At 44.6% G+C, this 17,539-nt stretch overlaps 1 protein-coding gene across 3 annotated transcripts in view; it reads left to right on the forward strand.

Annotated features, from left to right (window-relative positions):
* Positions 1-107: 107 nt before the first annotated feature.
* LOC146341920 (serine protease 33-like) overlaps positions 108-17,539 on the forward strand; it is a 34,097-nt gene continuing 16,665 nt past the window's right edge. For 2 of the 3 annotated variants that reach the window (XM_084805257.1, XM_084805256.1), the window contains exon 1: positions 11,842-11,979. The gene's annotated coding sequence lies outside the window, so the exon portion shown is untranslated. Of the gene's footprint in view, positions 260-11,841; positions 11,980-17,539 lie in introns of those variants that run through there. The other variant, XM_084805258.1, reaches the window with a different exon arrangement.

Below are 17,539 nucleotides of genomic sequence, written 5' to 3' on the forward strand. Positions count from 1 at the left end.
CAGATGGACTTTGGACCAACTTCCTGTTCCTGGAAAATAGAGCTTTTGCACCTTTCCACTGGGAGGGACAGGTGTGGAAATTAATTGGGACCTGGCTTGTTTCTGACAAGGCCATAATATGTTAGAACTGACTGGACTGATCACAACTCAGACAATGTGTTATGGCTCCCAGTAATCCACTGTGGTCAGGATGCTTATAACACAGCAGACAACTGTTAACCTCAAAGGTGGTCATACCTGGAGGACCAGCAAGCAAGAGGTAGGATAGCTCCTTAGCTTTCACCAAGAGTGGTTCTATGGTTATCTTAATCACTGTAGTTGACTTTATGTGAACAACTAATCATAATTTCTGGGAAATAATTTGGAAGAAACTTTGCGATAATGTGATTAAAAAAACATGGAGTAACATGTAACACAGCCTCTTTTTATTTTAAACATATGGCCAACCTAGAGCTGAGATGAGACAGCCCATTTCCACTGGAGGTTTCCCTCTCATACTTGGCTTACTAAACCATGATATACGCAAGCCTATTGGCCAGACATGAACTTGAGCACGCTCTGGGAGAGAGCGGAGGACAGGAAGGCCTGGCATGCTATGGTCCATGGGGTCACGAAGAGTTGGACAGGACTTAACGACTGAACAACAACAACAACAATTGGCCAGTCATGCAGGCCCTTCACTCCTCTCTTCACCACAAGCTACAATTAAATTAGGAAGTCTCTAATTGCCCACACTCTGGAATCAGGAAATTACAGTTACTTCGAAACAAGCCAAGATATTCAACTGTCTTCAATATCCTGTTTGTTCTGAAGCTGGTAACCATAGTTTAATGCTTTGGACCAAACATAAAACTGTGGCATGCTGGGAGTTGTAGGCCTTTTTTCTGTCTAAACATGCATAGGACTGTGCCTTAAGGAAAATCTACCTTCTGGACAATTCCGTCTATTGAAGCGGAATTCTTCATCTGAAAACAGGTTTTTACATGAATCCCAGCTATTGAATAAACAATAGACAGGGGTTACCCTAGGAAAGTTGTGAGCAACAGTTTGGGAATGGCCTCAGTGACAGCATGACGTGACCATTTAAGAGAACAAGATAAAACACTGTCAAGCCATTTGACCTGTAACCTAACATTTAATCATGTAACCAACAGTTTATGAGGAAATATAAAGAAGTTCTGGCTCATTTTACAAGATATACTGGGCTATCAGGACAAGCCACTAATCTCCTTTAAAAGAACTAAAAATATGTCCAATCCTATGCATGTTTAGACAGAAAAGAAGTCCTACAATTCCCAGCATTCCCCAGACAGCATTTAGGACTTTTCCATCTAAACATGCACACAATTGCACCTTAGGGGAAATTTTAATGAGAACAAACCAACTATACACACGCATGCACGCACGCACGCACGTACACACCAGGAATAATAGCACCTGTAGGTCATCATTCCTGTGGACATTGTGTATTCCACAAATATACCCATAAAATGACTGTATTTGAAGGTCTTCTTTGAGCATTTCACCAGATGTAACACCAGCAATATGGTATATGTAATCCAGCGACCTTGTAAAATATTATATGTGGACAAGACATCCCAAGCTCTCGAGAAAAAAATGGAGAGCACCACTGTAATATTGGGAACAGAAGACTGGGCACCCCATTCGTCAGTCATTTTATGGAACAGATATACGACGCCATGGAAATAAACTTCTGGACAGTACAAAAAGTAAATACAGAAAAGTATAAAATCTTAAGCAGCAAAGAAATAGAGTGGCTTTTTAAAAAAAAATAAGGCGTTAGCTCCACATGTTCCCTCTCATGTAACTGAGACCTTGCATCTGGAGGCATTCCCCTTCAGTGTTGCAAAACACCCAGAGCATTCCTGACATTTAATCTCGAGTTATGATTAACATCTGTGTAGTAGATTGGTAACGTCTGCTGTAAGATAAGTAATACATTGCCTTCAACTATGATTTTACTTGCCTGTCTTCAAATACATGAGAGAGACCTGGCAAAGTTCTTGGAAGGATTTTTAAGAATTGTAAGTGTACATCTTCCAGTGCGTATTCATTTATTGTACTGTGTAGTTTTATCTGTGACATATTAATTAAATGCATTGTGTCTTGTTATAGCACCTGAGGAAGGCCCCAAATAATATATTGGGCCAAATGTGTTGGGCTTCTTAAGGAATAAACTATTTTTCCAGCACCTTGAGACTAGTACTGTCTTTGGGGATCCATTTTGGATGCTTTCCGGTTTTCTCATACTTTCAGTTTGTCATGACCTATGTAAAGAGGCTCTTTGTCTGAGCAACTAAAGCTTGTGTAAATCTTGGTTTAATAAGCCAGGATAGGACCATCCAAATGGTACCGTTGTTACCAGGATCTTTCACCCTTGCTCCTACGTACAATGCTGTTTTCTGCCTCTGCTGTGTTCCTTACCTGAAATAACTTCCTTTTTAAAAATTTCCTCAGGTGCTGCTAGCTCACAAGCAGGTAAGAGGCCATCAATTTATTGGGAATGTTTCTGCACTGGGAGAGACAGAGAACAGCAAAGCCTCTGAAAATTAAGAGATTTTCCAGTCCCACCCCATCACCTAAGACAGGGTCCTTCTTAAGATACCACATTTTAATATCCTTGGAGGTGATAAACTCACATTAAATGGGTGCTACCATGTTACAAATGAAAAGCTGAACAAAAACAAAACAAAAAAGGTGTCCCATTCTAGGAGCGGCTGCATAGTTCCAGAAAGAGTTTGGATTACCATTCCAAGTTTCTTAAGCAAGAAAGCCAAGCTATGTGCTGATTTGAAAGTGACATCCTCCATATTTGCCTTCCCTGATTTAACCAAAGCCATATTTTATGTGTGGGTGGGGAAAAATTCTTCTAAGCTGATCATAGTGGAAGCAAGACTCATTCAAGCCTCTCTGACAGATAAGCTTCTCGGCCCCCATCACAGCAACAACAACCATATCTCCCAGCTCCAATCCAGTCATGTAAATTTCTGATCCATCAACATAAGAAAACCGGAGATTTTAGGAGGTTGTGCTTTGAGGTCTGGTGTGGTGACAATAGAGCTCAGGAAGAAAGAAATGCCAGAGCTGACAGCCAGGGATTCTACCACCACCTCTTTGACTAAATTTGAAACTTTGAACAAAGTTTTTTACAAATTTAAAATTGACCTGAATTTTCAGAATTAAACCTGAATGTTCAAATATAGTAATCTCCATCTTTTTTTACCCTAACATTTACTCAGAGGAACACATGAAAATATATTTAGGCCATAATCCTATATTCTGGCTAGTGAAGTCTACCAGGGCTGGGCTTACAAGAAGAATATCAGAAGTGGTCAATGCCTCATTAAGAGATGAGGTAATTCCAGTGGTCCTGAAGGAAGCAGCAGTAAAACCACTGTTGAAGAAGTCAGGTCTATATCCCTTGGCAATGGATAATTATTGTCCAGTTTCAAATCTACCTATACTGAGCAAGTTCTTGCAGCAAGTGGTGTCATGTAAATTCTAAGCACTTTGGGATGACCCTGATGATTTAGTTCCATTTCAGTCTGGCTTCTCCCCTGAGTTTGGGACAAAAACTGCTTCAGTCACCCTGGTGGATGATTTACATGGGGGAATGGATGGAAGGAGTGTGACTCTATAGGTTCTCCTAGACCTATCAATGGCTTTGGATACCATTTACCATGGTATCCTTCTGGACCAACTCTCTGAGATGGGACTTGGGGGTATGGTGTTGCAGTGGCTCCAGTACTTCCTGGGGAAACAAATGCAGAAGGTGGTTCTGGTGGACTTTTGCTCCTCCCCTTGGCTATTGTTGCTTGGGTTCTATCTCAAGGTTCTGTCTTATCCCCCATGCTTTTTAACATCTTCATGAATCTGGTGGGAGAAGTCATCCAAAGGCTTGGGTTGAAATTCCATCAATATGCGCGTGACACACAGTTCTATGTCCCTTTTCTAGCATCTAATACCAGGGAGGTAGTTGTAACGCTGAACAGACATCTGAGAGAAGTACTGGAATGAATGAATACTAACAAGCTGGAACTTAATCTGGATAAGGTGGAAGTATTGTGTGTTGGAAAATCTGCTAATCTCGATGGAGGTTTAGATCAGGTTCTGGCTGGGGTCACACTCTCCCGAAGGGCCAGGTGCACTGTCTGGAGGTGCCAGTGGTGTCCGCTGCCAGGAGTGCTTTTTACCAACTTAGGCTGGTTTGGCAGCTGCATGGCTGACCTGGCTGCAGTGACACATTACGTCCAGGTTAGATTATTGTAATGTGCTCTATGTATGGCTGCCCTTGAAGGTGATTTAGGAAGTGCAACAGATACAGAATACGGCAGCTAGAATGCTTGTGGGTGCAAAGCATTCAGTTCATTTTATTCCTATTCTGTATTATTTACCTTGGCTGGCTGTTCGTTTCCAGGCCCAATAGCAAATCTTAGTTTTGGCCTTAAAGCCCTAAAATGCAGGGTCTAAATGCTTTGGGACCACATGATCTGAAGTGCCACCTATAGCTGTATGAGCATTCCCAAGCATGAAGATCAGCATCAGAGGCCCTAGTCTCTGACCCACTAGCAAGAGCCACTAGGGATACGGTCATCCCCATACCTTTGGATGCCCTTCCCATGGATATACCTGGGGCCTCATCACTGCTGGCTTTCACAAAAATAAAACTGAAGACTAGGGATGGCCAACACACACACCTATGCCTATTTATATTTTGCATATCAATGACGGCTCGTTGGTTTACATCAAAGACGTTTTACGCAAATGGCGGTGGTAAAGCAACCATTGACATAAGATCATAGGCATGAATGCCCCATTCACACCTGTAATATTGTGTAAATGTCCACTTTATGACTGCCATTTGCATAAAAAATGGCTGCTTTATGGCCAATGAGCCGCCCTTTTTGGCAAACTGGAGGCTTGCTGAGGAGTCAGGAGGCCATGTGTTGCCTGCCTGGCTCCCGTAGACCAGCCAGCAGCTCAACCAAGGAACCAAACAAAGAGGGTGAGTGGTGGTGGTCTGTGGATGGGAGGCCAGGAGGCTGAGCAGGCGGGAGTCTGCCAGACTCCACCCCCTCTCAGACTCCCGCAACATCCCTACTGAAGACACATTTCTTCCAGTCTGCATTTAGTGCTTAAAAATCATTAGCTGCTGCTGGTAATGATGGCTGTGCGTGTGTGTGTGTGTGTGTGTGTGTGTAAAATTGTGATTTGTATGTTAATGTTTCTGCAATATTATAAGCCACCTTAGGGGGGCAGTGTACCCTAAAAGACAGGTTAAAAATCTTTTAAATAGATAATAGACTTAGGGAGCAATATGGCTGCTGGTCAGTGGCTAGAGAGCCATAGGATATCTGGTTTCCCGGGAAGTGACCTGGGAACCTGCGCTCCGAGGTCGGTTCCCCCCCCTTCTGTGCTGGAGTGCAGAGTGGCCAAAACAGGGTGTTTGGGGGGGCATTCCAGGGCAGGGAAAGCGGAAATGCCAGTACGCCACATCCAGTGTGTCATCCAGCAGCTTCCTCCCCCACTCCGCCTTCCTGTGGCTAGACAGCTGAAATCGGCTGTCTAGCCGCAAATGCAGGGAAGGAGAAGTGCAGAGGGAACGATCCCCTCCATGCTTCTCCTGCCCTGCATTGGATAGGCGGTCACCTCCAAGTTTGGAGGCGGCTGCCTATCCCCATAGGATTGTGCCCTTAGTTTGGAGTAAGCCTCATTGAACTCAGTGGAATTTACTTCTAAGTAGACATGTATAAAATTGCAGGATTGAGCTGAAATCCTATGCATGTGTAATACCTATTCAAATACTGTTGCTGTGCTGCATTTGACAGACATGCGCTTTCCAAGGAAATTTCTTATCTATATATTATCTATTCATTTTGTGGGGGATATTTATACCTGCCTATTCACTGACCTAGACAGCATAGTAAGAAGCAGAGACATCACCTTGCCGACAAAGGTCCATCTAATCAAAGCTATGGTTTTCCCAGTAGTAATGTATGGCTGTGAGAGCTGGACTATAAGGAAGGCTGAGCGCCGAAGAATTGATGCTTTCGAACTGTGGTGCTGGAGAAGACTCTTACGAGTCCCCTGGACTGCAAGGAGGTCAAATCAGTCCATCCTAAAGGAAATCAACCCTGACTGCTCATTGGAAGGACAGATACTGAAGCTGAAGCTCCAATATTTTGGCCACCTAATGCGAAGAGAAAACTCCCTGGAAAAGACCCTGATGCTGGGAAAGACTGAAGGCAAAAGGAGAAGGGGACGGCAGAGGATGAGATGGCTAGATAGCATCACTGATGCAATGAATATGAACTTGAGCACGCTCCGGGAGAGAGCGCAGGACAGGAAGGCCTGGCGTGCTATGGTCCATGGGGTCACAAAGAGTCGGACACGACTGAACGACTGAACAACAACAATTCACTGACACCCTCAAGGCAAGTAACGATATAGTTAAAATTAGGGCTGTACACCGCTTCAGCCCGACGCCTGAACCCTGAGTTGAAGTGGGCTGCTTCAGGCCATTTCGGGCCCCTTCCAAGGCAAAGCAGGTCGGGAGCTCTCCAAAGCACTCAGTGCGCTTTGGAGCTTCGGCGCCTTGGCCTAGCCATGCCAGTGCCTCCAGCGCCTTACTTGAAGTGACTCACAGGAGCCACCATCACTGCTGCAGTCGTCGCCACCCGCGGCCGCCAGCTCCTGAGCCCTGGGCACATGCTGGCTCTCGCAGGGAGTCGCCATTTTGTCAGGGCCACCTGCCACTGCCGCCAGCTCCTGAGCCCTGGATGCGCGCTGGCTGTTGTTGCAGGGAGTCGCCATTTTAAAATGGTGACTCCCTGCAACAAGAGCCAGCGCACGTCCAGTGCTCAGGAGCTGGCGGCAGCGGGCAGCCATGACGGTGGCAGTGATAGCGGTGACAGCAACAGCGGTGGCGGTAACAGCGGCGAAGGCGGTGGAGGAGCAGGAGGAGGAGGCCCAGATAAGGAGCCGGGGGGTTGCGCAACGGTGTTCGGGGGCTCCCGAAGCGGGATTCAGATTCAGCCCAAGCTGAATCAGGCCCACGTCCGAAGTGGCTTCTGTGTCAGATCGGGGGGTCCCCGCACAGGCCTACTTAAAATACAGTAAAGCAGGTAAGAGTTAATAGGGTGGGGCAATAACTTTCCCCTAGTTATCAGATGTTCCAGCTGACACTCAGCCTCTGAATGTCCTAACCTGGAAATGGTGCCTAAGCCAGGGCTTCGTCATTGGGCTGCTGTCGATGTCAATTACAGTTTCTGGCTCTGATTAGGGATGGTGCAGGCACCTGATTCAGTCCGAGATTCCAGCGGAACCACTCCAGCCCGCACCCCCAAGCCCTGCTCGTCTAGCCCCTGCCCCTGCTCGCCCCCTGCCTGCGCTCAGCAAATGGCCTGCACTCACCCTGGCAGCCTTCTCAAGCTTCATGGCCGCCATTTTTTTAGAAATAAAATGGCGATCGCAAAAATGCTCATATTTGCACAAGTGCAAAAGGCGCATTTTTGCAAATGTGCATATTCGCGTATGCAAAAATGTGCATTTTTGCAAAAATGCACGTTTCGTATACACACAAATAGAGTGTGGGAGGGGCTCGAGTGCAGTCCAGGGACCGGCAAGCAGGGGCAGGGGCTGAGCAGGTGTCCGGAGAACCAGACGGAGGTGAGTTCGCACATCCCTAGCTCCGATGGCAGATGAAGGAAGCGGTGGAGGCTGGCGGCACTGGTGTTAGTGTGGCTGTATTTAAAGGAGCTGACCCTGGTGCTGAACCCTATCCCCCAAATAGGTTCAGCACCTTGGATAGCTGCTTTAGAGCTCTGACTCGCGCTGACTGAAGCCCAGAGAGGATCCACAGCCCCACTGACATCGGAGCCACCAGCCTCCACTGGCAGGAGCCATTTAGAGGAGCAAAGGTACTGCAAGCCTCCCCACACCCTCCAACATTGTAACACCCACTCTGTTGCTGAATCCTTGGGCTGCAGCAGGTCTCCTAGGAAACAATCGCAGCCCAGAGAGCCAGTGTGGTGTAGTGGCAAGAGTGTTGGACTAGGAGCTGGGAGATCTGGGTTCTAGTCCCCACTCGGCCATGAAAGCTCACTGGGTGACTTTGGGCCAGTCACAGACTCTCAGCCCAATCCACCTCACAGGGTTGTTGTTGTGAGGATAAAATGGAGAGGAGGAGGATAATGTAAGCCGCCTTGAGTTCCTTGCAAGAGGAAGAAAGGCGGGGTATAAATGCAATAAATAAATAAATAAATAAATAAATAAATAAATGGCTGAGATTAGAATCCATTACAAGACCTATGCAGCTGAATCAGCCTCCACAGACCTTTTCAGAACTTCATGTGAAGTTCTCCAGTGACTTCTTCTGCACACCTGCCAGGGCCAGACAGGTGGCGGGTTTCGGTGAGCAGTGTGGGCACAGGGGTTCACCCATCCCTAGTTATCAATCCATTTTTCAAGTATTTAGGAAGCCACTGACTACTTCAAACAAAGTGTATATTAAAATTGTTTTATGTGGACTTAATTTTGTTTTTGTACTAGCAAGAATTAGTAAAGAAAAAGGTTTGGATTCATTTTTCATTTTATGAGAAATATACTTGTAGCATCACATTAAAATATGAGTTGCATAAAATGACATAACATTTTTGTTGTTAAACAGAGCCTTGCTAAAGATCTTTAGTCTTAATAGCTTAAAAGGGAGAGCTCTCATTCTTAGTAACAAGTTCCCTATTCAATACTGAATAGCTATTCAGCTGATAGGGACACAGACCTGGTGAGCTTCTAATAGGAAGCTACCACATTTTTAAATCAGCACATATTTATACTTCTTTGTGTACACATTATCTCATATATAATATTATCTACTACCCATAAAGCAGAGCTCACAGTCTGGGAGAGCAATCCTGTGGCCCCTCAACAGCATCTGAGGGGCCACAGGTTTGTTCCATTTCCTGCCTCTGAGGTTGAGGACAGTGCTACAACCTCGGAGCCAGGAAACCATGCTCCGTGCCCCCTTCCCCTGACCATCAGAGCATGTGGGCACATAGACTTGCTGTGGATCACCCATATATCCTAGTTTCACAGCACTATTTTGCGTATAAGTCTATGGGCAAGTGCTGCCAATCGCCATGTTTTTTTAAAAAAAAATGGCCATCAGGACACAGACGAACAGGCCTGGGTAAGTTGCGGGCTGCTTACCAAGTGCATGGGGGGGCTCGACTGCAGCCTGGAGGGACAGCGAGTGAGGGGGAGCTCAGCGGGCACAGCACGAGGGTGCGGGCACCAGCGGTCTGACAGATTTGCAGACCGAAATGGGTGCCCACACCATCCCTAATTTTGAATTATACCTTTGAGAAGATAAGTCCTTACTCAAAATTTGCCAATTCAACTTTCTGAATGTTTCTAGACATACCAAGCTTTTTCATGTGTATAATATGCACATATTTATTTATTTATTGCTCATTAATTGATAAGTGAAAACCTTAAATACATTTTGACCTGGAATAATACAGTCTTACACCTATCCATTACTCAAATATCTTTTTGGCTCAAGTGATACAGCTTTAACTTAGCATTTTCTGTCTGGATACTGTCGAGATCAACTTGACTGTTATTTTTAATGCTAATTACCCAGAACTGATGGTGAACTTGCTTGTGAACCTTATCTTAAATGCAATTACTACTTTTTCCTTAATTCCATTTTCAAATTCTTAATTATTTAATAACAACTTGGTATTTGCATTTCATAATATGACACCTTATATTGTTTTAAGAGAGGCAGATTAGCATTTTTTCAATACTCTTCCCAGCAAGTAGGGATGTACGAATCCCTTACCTTGTTCTGGTCCGGGGCATCTGCGGTGGGGGGGAGGCAATCCTTCCCTCCCCCCGGAATCATCCCCAGCCAGCTCCGCTCTGCTCCGCTCCGCGGCAAGGCCACGGAGCCACCAGGCTGCTGCAGCCGCAAATGGCAGCCATCGTAGCAGCCGCCATTTGCATCCTTGCATTAGGCCGTGATAGGCTACGTAAGTATTTACGTAGCCTATCACAGCCTAATGCAGGCATTCAAATGGCAGCCGCTACGACGGCCGCCATTTGCGGCCACAGCAGCCCGGCAGTGGCCAGAAGATGAGCCGCTGCCGCATCTGGCTCCAGTTGGTCCGTCCCAAAGAATCCGGCCTCACTGGAGTCCATGGCGGAGTTCTCCAACATCCCTACCAGCAAGTCCAATAGAGCAAGGTCAGCTATTCCTCAAATCCAGGACAGTTCTGCCTCAGATATTGAATGCCCTCCTCAGAGAAGCTTACCTACCAACCCACATTATGATCTTTTTGGCACTAGATGAGACCTTTCTATTTTCCCAGATGTTTTAAGCCTACGACCTTTCAGTGACTTAAGTTCTGCTGTTCATGTGTTTTGCTGCTGGTGGTGCCATTTATTTTAATTTACATTCTGTTTGGTTTATTATGTTTTGATTTTGTGCTTGTTTTAATCTTTTTAGTTGTACAACTTATTGCTAATAGCTCAGAGAACAGACAGGCATTGGGCAGAATACAAATGCTGTTAAGATTTGAGGCACAATACTTTGTCACTAACAGAAGTTCAACAAAGAATCATAGAATAGTAGGGTTGGAAGGGGCCTATAAGGCCATCAAGCCCAACTCCCTGCTCAACACAAGAATCCAAGTCAAAGCATCCCTGACAGATGGCTGTCCAGCTTCATCTTGAATGCCTCCAGTGTAGGAGAGCCCACCACCTCCCTAGGTAATTGGTTCCATTGTCATATTGCTCTAACAGTCAGGAAGTTTTTCCTGATGTTCAGCCGGAATCTGGTTTCCTGTAACTTGAGCCCATTATTCCATGTCCTGCACTCTGGGATGATCAAGAAGAGATCCTGGCCTTCCTCTCTGTGACAACTTTTCAAGTACTTGATGAGCACCATTATAACTCCCTTCAATCTTCCCTTCTCAAGGCACAGTTCTTCATCGCAACATCCCAGTTCAGACAATTAAACAACCTATGGTTTGTTCACCATGGGTTGCTTGTGAGCAGCCAGGAGTGAGCATGCCAGTTCCTGCCCACTCTCTTGCTTCCTCTTTGCAAAAGAAGTCCTGTGTCACTAACCGTTTAGAGTTCTTTGAGACTCTCAACAAATATGTGGATAGCAGCTATCTGGTAGACACTGGGCCAATTTCCATCAGGATTTTTTTCTGTCTTTACAATTCCTGGCTAACTCATGTGGCACATGACACAGTCCCGAGATTGTTCTCCTTATGCTATTTCTGTCCTGATACCATGGATTTCTTCAAATTACCATCATGATGCTGATTGTATGTCTTGCAGTTTCCATGTAGTATAACTTCAGGAGTGTGTTAAAAGTACTGCAACTCGGGACGAAAGGGGAGGATGTTTTAAAAAGATACAACCGTCAACAGAACAGACTGCAATCACAGTGTAAAAACCCTCTTTTCTCCAATTAAAATAAGGTGGACCTTTGTTGGTGTGCATGCATTAATAAATGTTAAAAGAAGAAGAAGAAGAAGCCCTGAGACAGCAAGAATCATCTTACAAGCACCTTCCAGTTCTAACACAATGGAGCCAATAGAAAACAAGTGACATAAACTTGCATTATATAGTGATACAACTCTTCTCATGTGGCCTTGAATGCACCACTCATTTCTCCTACAATTGCAGTACTGCATATTATTTTGTAGCAAAGAAAGGCATTATTAACACAAAGTATACAGTATGGTATTTGCTGACACGTGCCCAGCCCACTGAGGAACAACTGTGGTATCAAAAAATACAAGCACAACAGTGCCTCAGAAATGAAAGAGGCTCCAGTGTAGATTCTCTCATTATTTACTTGGGCTTCCAAAAAGCTTTTCATGAAGTCCCTGAACAAAAACTCCTAAGCAGACGTGGCTGCCATGGGATAAGAGAAGATGGGTACGTAACTGGTCAAAGAACAGGAAGAAGATAAGAGGAATAAATGGGCAGTTTTTAAAATGGAGGGATGTAAACAATAATTGCCCCAAGGATCTGCATTTGAACCAGTGTTTTTAAAATTCTTCAGGCATGATCTGTATTTAGGAGTGAGCAGTGAGGTGGCAAAACTCACTGAAAACAGCTAATTATATATGTTGGTTTAAACAAAAAGGGTCACTGAAGAGCTCCAAAACAACCTCTCCAAAGTGGGGGGAAATGGGCAAAAAATGGCAACCGTGGTTCAAGGTAATTGTTGAGTGTAAACACATGTAAAGAGATGCACATCAGGACAAAAAATCCTAACTTTATATATGCAGTTACGGCATCCGAGTTGGCAGTGGCTGACCAAGAAAAGAATCTAGGGTATGTGGTCAATCACTCAGTGAAAATGTTGGCATGGGTGTGGATGATAAGAAAATAGCAAATTCCATGTTGGGGATCATTAGGAACGTAATCAAAACTAAACCAGCCAAGATCATAATGACCTTGAACAAGTCTATGGTACAACCACATTTGGAATATTATGTATAGTTCTGGTCACCACATTTCAAAAATGATATTGCAATACTGGAAATGGTGCACAAAAGGGCAACCAAAATGATCAAGGAGCTGAAGCAACTGCCCTATGAGGAAGGGTTACAATGTTTGGGGCTTTTTAGCTTAGGAAAAAGGCAAGAAAGGGGGGATAAGATCAAGGTGTGTAAAACTATGCAGAACATGGAGAAAGTGGAAAGGAAGAAAAAGATATCCCATGATGAAAAAAACTGGGGTCATCCAATGAAGCTGGTTGATGGGGGATTCACATCAGTCCAAAAAGGAAGCTGTTCTTCACACAGCACATAATCACACTATGGAATTTGCTATGACAAGATGGAAGGGTTGCTCGTTCTCAGGGGAGCTGGGTGTGATGGAACAGCAGGAGTCATGACAAGGACATTGTTGGTGGAATCCTTGTGACAAGTTTGACAGAACAAAAGCTAGAGTCCATTTTAGGGTCCACTACCTGGCGGTGATGGCAGCCAATGTCAATATGGACTTACGAGCCCCAAGGAACTGCCTGCTTCAGTAAATATTAGAGCAGCGACAATGGACTACTATGGATAACAATAGTGGCAAAGTCTAGACTCTTTAAATATTCAGAGGTAGGAAGAGAAATCACTTTGGGGTCGAAGTGTCCTCTTTTCCTGATGCAAGTCATGACTGCCAGGGTGTAACTTTCATAGTGCTTGTAACCTAGAATACTGTGATAAGAAACTGGCATAGCAGCTGACAAATCCTTAATATATTTGCAGAAGATTGGATGTGCTTATGAAGCAAGGAAAACAAAACCAGGAAGCACTGATGAGCTTTCCCTGAGACAGGGTTTGGGCAGTCATGTAAAGTGGAATAATCTACATGTCCACTTGCGTGTTTCCAAAATGATGAGCATGATGAAAATGACTGAAAGTTATTGAAAATAATGAAAAGATATGCTCCTGTCTGTGATCAATATAAAGCATGTTCAGGCTCACTTCTAAGAAGGCTTCACACTTCACTCTATTTGCCCTTCTTATTGTTTTATTTTTCCTTTCCCCCTCCATTTCTCGCTCTCTCTTTCTTTCCTCTTTTCAACTTTTCCGGTTCAGCTGGATAGGCAAGGATCCTGGAATCCACTCTTTACCAAATCCCACATTTTTCTATCTCCCCTTCCTATTATCTTCATGTGTTTTTCCCTCTCTCTCTCTCTCTCTCTCTCTCTCTCTCGTTCTTTCCTCTTTTCCAGTTCACCTGTAACCCACTGCATCAGATGGACAGATATGTATTATTTCTATTCTAAAATGCTAGGCAATCTAAAATAACCAGGAAAGCTGGGATGGTTTAGGATGCTTTAAACCAGATGGTCTGGAGGGCGTTTTAGTGGAGATATGCAGGTTTAGGATCCTGGTCAAATTGCATTTGCTGATTGCCATTCTTGTGTTATTGCTTTGATATTATGTCCTTATTTCTGTTTGTTTGTTTGTTTGTTTCTTTCTTTCTTTCTTTCTTTAAAAGATGTATAGGCCACTTTTTAAAGTTAGACCTCCAAAGGCAGCAGACAAAAGTAAAAACATGAAACACAATTAAACCACAACAGAAACAATAATAGGAATGAAGTATGAAGATTTAACCATTAGAACCAGCTGGCACAATATACCCAACAGCTCCCAATAAACTAGCCAACAATAGGTCAAGGGGAGTCTCTAGAGTCCATTTCAAGGTCTTTAATGATGGGGCCTGGTAAATATCAATTGGAAGAGAGTTACACTAGTGGGAGCAAAGGACTGCAGAGGACACGAATTTGTATAACATTTGCATACACTAAAGTATATGGATAAATGGAAAATCTGAAATAATAACAGTAACTTAAATAGAAATACAATGCATCTCACAATAGTGTGGAAGACTGGCGAAGTGACCTGTGTACCTGCTCAGTCTGCTGACCAGGGGCTAAGTCTTAAGAGGCAACTTCAAGGCTCCTGCTCTCCCTTCTTAGCATCCTTCTCCTGCAAACCAGATTTCAACCGATCAGCCCACCAAATAGAAGACAACTTCAACTAGAGAAATGTCTCTATCAAATCAAAATCAAAGCGCTGCGTCTGGAGCATCCCACACCCCTTTAAACTTCCTTTCTTGCCCCTAAAACGGGTGTTAATGTGTGCGTCTTTTTCTCTCTGCCTGACTCCTCCCTCCAGGATCATCTCCCCTTCTCCTTCACACAACTTCAGTGTTCCCACCTCCTCAGCCATGTTTCCAGGACAATGGAAGGAGAAGCTAATGGAGGAGTACAGGATTTTTAAAATGGCTTTCCCCCTCTCCCCCGCCCCTTCTCCTTTCCCCTGAAAGTCCAGATGCACCTGCATTTCAGGACCAAGTCTCATTGAGCACAATGAGAGTTACTTCCAAGTAGACACACATATGCTTGTGCTGGGAAAGAGTGGGGGAACAACACAAAGAGGGAAACTAGCCCCCATATTAATCCAGAGGGCCTCATTGACCACAATGGGAGTTACTTCTGAAAAGACAGTAATGGGTTTGTTGTGGAAAAGAAAGTGAAACCATGCCCCATTTTAATGCACAGGATGTCTATATGGAAGCTGTGAAGGAGTTATGTCCTAAGGCAATGGACCAAAGCCTCGAGATCATGCTTAATCACATTTAAGGAAGTGGGCTTCAAAGTGTGCCATTTCAATTGAAGGGGGATCTCTGTAAGTTCTGATGTAGGCATTCAAAGGCAAACCTCATTCAGCACAATGGGAGTTACTTCTGAGGAGACACTAATGGGCTTGTTGTGGGAAAGAGAGTAGTACACACAAAGATGGAATCCTGTCCGCATTGTAACCTGCAGGATAGCTACATATAACGAAGCTGCTAAGTACTTTCATCCTAAGGCAATGCATCGGAGCCTCGCTTGGTCGCTTAAATGCATTTAAGCATTTAGGCTTTAATGTGTGCCATTTCAATTGAGGGGGAATCTCAGCCTCATCCACCGCAGTGGGAGTTACTTCTGAGGGAGGAGACACTAATGGATTTGTTGTGGGAAAGATACTGAAACCAGCCCCCATTTTAATGCACAGGATTTCTATATGGAAGCTGTGTGGATGTGTTACATCCTAAGGAAATGGACCAAAGCCTCGAGATTGCGCTTAATCACATTTCAAGAATTGGGTGCTTTGATATGTGCCGTGTCAGTTGAGGGGCTTCTCTGTCATTTCTGTGGTCATTGAGAGGGCAAGCCTCATTCAGCACAATGGGAGAAAATACCCCTTGACTGGGGTCATGGGCTGTGTTCTAGTGCTTATTTTCAATGATGTTTTAAAAGTTGGTCCCTTGGCATCCTGCTCCAAAACGGCAATGAAACTTCCAGAAAACAGGGAGGGAAAGGGTTGCATCACTGAGGTCAGAGCGACACACCCACAAAGGCTGGGCTACTTGCCCCATGGGCAGGACTATGATACCTGACCCAGTGTGATTGTGGAAATAGGTCAGTAATGGAGGCGCGGTAAGCTGGAAAAGTTGGACCATAAGCAGAAGAAGCAATTTTTCAGTGATAAAATGCAGCACTGGGGCTGAATGGCCATGACATCATGGAACCGCAGAGACCCCACTGTGCAGCCAGGTTGGAGTAAATCACTGGTGGAAACACAGCCTAGGTTACAAGCACTATGAATGTTACACCTTGGCAGTCATGACTTGCATCAGGAAAAGAGGACACTTTGACCCCAAAGTGACTTCTCTTCCTACCTCTGAATATTTAAAGAGTCTAGACTTTGCCACTATTGTTATCCATAGTAATCCATTGTCACTGCTCTAATATTTACTGAAGCAGGCAGTTTCTTGGGGCTCGTAAGTCCATATTGACATTGGCTGCCATCACTGCCAGGTAGTGGACCCTAAAATGGACTCTAGCTTTTGTTCTGTCAAACTTGTCACAAGGATTCCACCAACAATGTCCTTGTCATGACTCCTGCTGTTCCATCACACCCAGCTCCCCTGAGAACGAGCAACCCTTCCATCTTGTCATAGCAAATTCCATAGTGTGATTATGTGCTGTGTGAAGTCCTTTTTGGACTGTTCTGAATCCCCCATCAACCAGCTTCATTGGATGATGACCCCAGTTTTTTTCATTATGAGATATCTTTTTCTCCCTTTCCACTTTCTCCATGTTCTGCATAGTTTTACACACCTTGATCTTATCCCCCCTTTCTTGCCTTTTTTCTAAGCTAAAAAGCCCCAAACATTGTAACCCTTCCTCATAGGGCAGTTGCTTCAGCTCCTTGATCATTTTGGTTGCCCTTTTGTGCACCATTTCCAGTACTGCAATATCATTTTTGAAATGTGGTGACCAGAACTATACATAATATTCCAAATGTGGTTGTACCATAGACTTGTTCAAGGTCATTATGATCTTGGCTGGTTTAGTTTTGATTACATTCCTAATGATCCCCAACACAGAATTTGCTATTTTCTTATCATCCACACCCATGCCAACCTTTTCACTGAGTGATCAGCCACATACCTTGGATTCTTTTCTTGGTCAGCCACTGCCAACTTGGGCTGGATCTACACTTACCGCCTTTTTTCGCTTCCAATGAGGTTTCACCACCCGCCTTTCACACTATGCAGTACCCGCCTCGAATTGGATCCTGAATTTCCCACTTCCGTGCTCCCGCTTTCAATACCCTAATATTCCGGTATTTCCCCTTAATGTGCTCTGATTTTACTTCTTTGCTACCATATCTGGTTGTAGTCCCCTCCCCTGTCTGTCCATATACGGTGGTGTTTGTATTTCCCTCCTGTCCAAACACAGCTCTCAACGGCCCCATGTCTTCTTCCGGCTACTGATCGCATAGCTTCCTCAGCAGCCCCCATTTCCTCAGCAACAAGCAGAAGCTAAGCAAGGTTGGGCCCGGTCAGTAGTTGGATGGGTGACCGCCTGGGAATCAGGCTTCCTGCACTGAGCAGGGGGTTATTCTATCCCTTCAAATGAGATTAAGTTTTACCC

The sequence above is a fragment of the Heloderma suspectum genome, chromosome 6 (assembly GCF_057233095.1).
Source record: "Heloderma suspectum isolate Gila_16-S chromosome 6, 16-S_ref, whole genome shotgun sequence".
Classification (NCBI taxonomy): Eukaryota; Metazoa; Chordata; class Lepidosauria; order Squamata; family Helodermatidae; genus Heloderma; species Heloderma suspectum.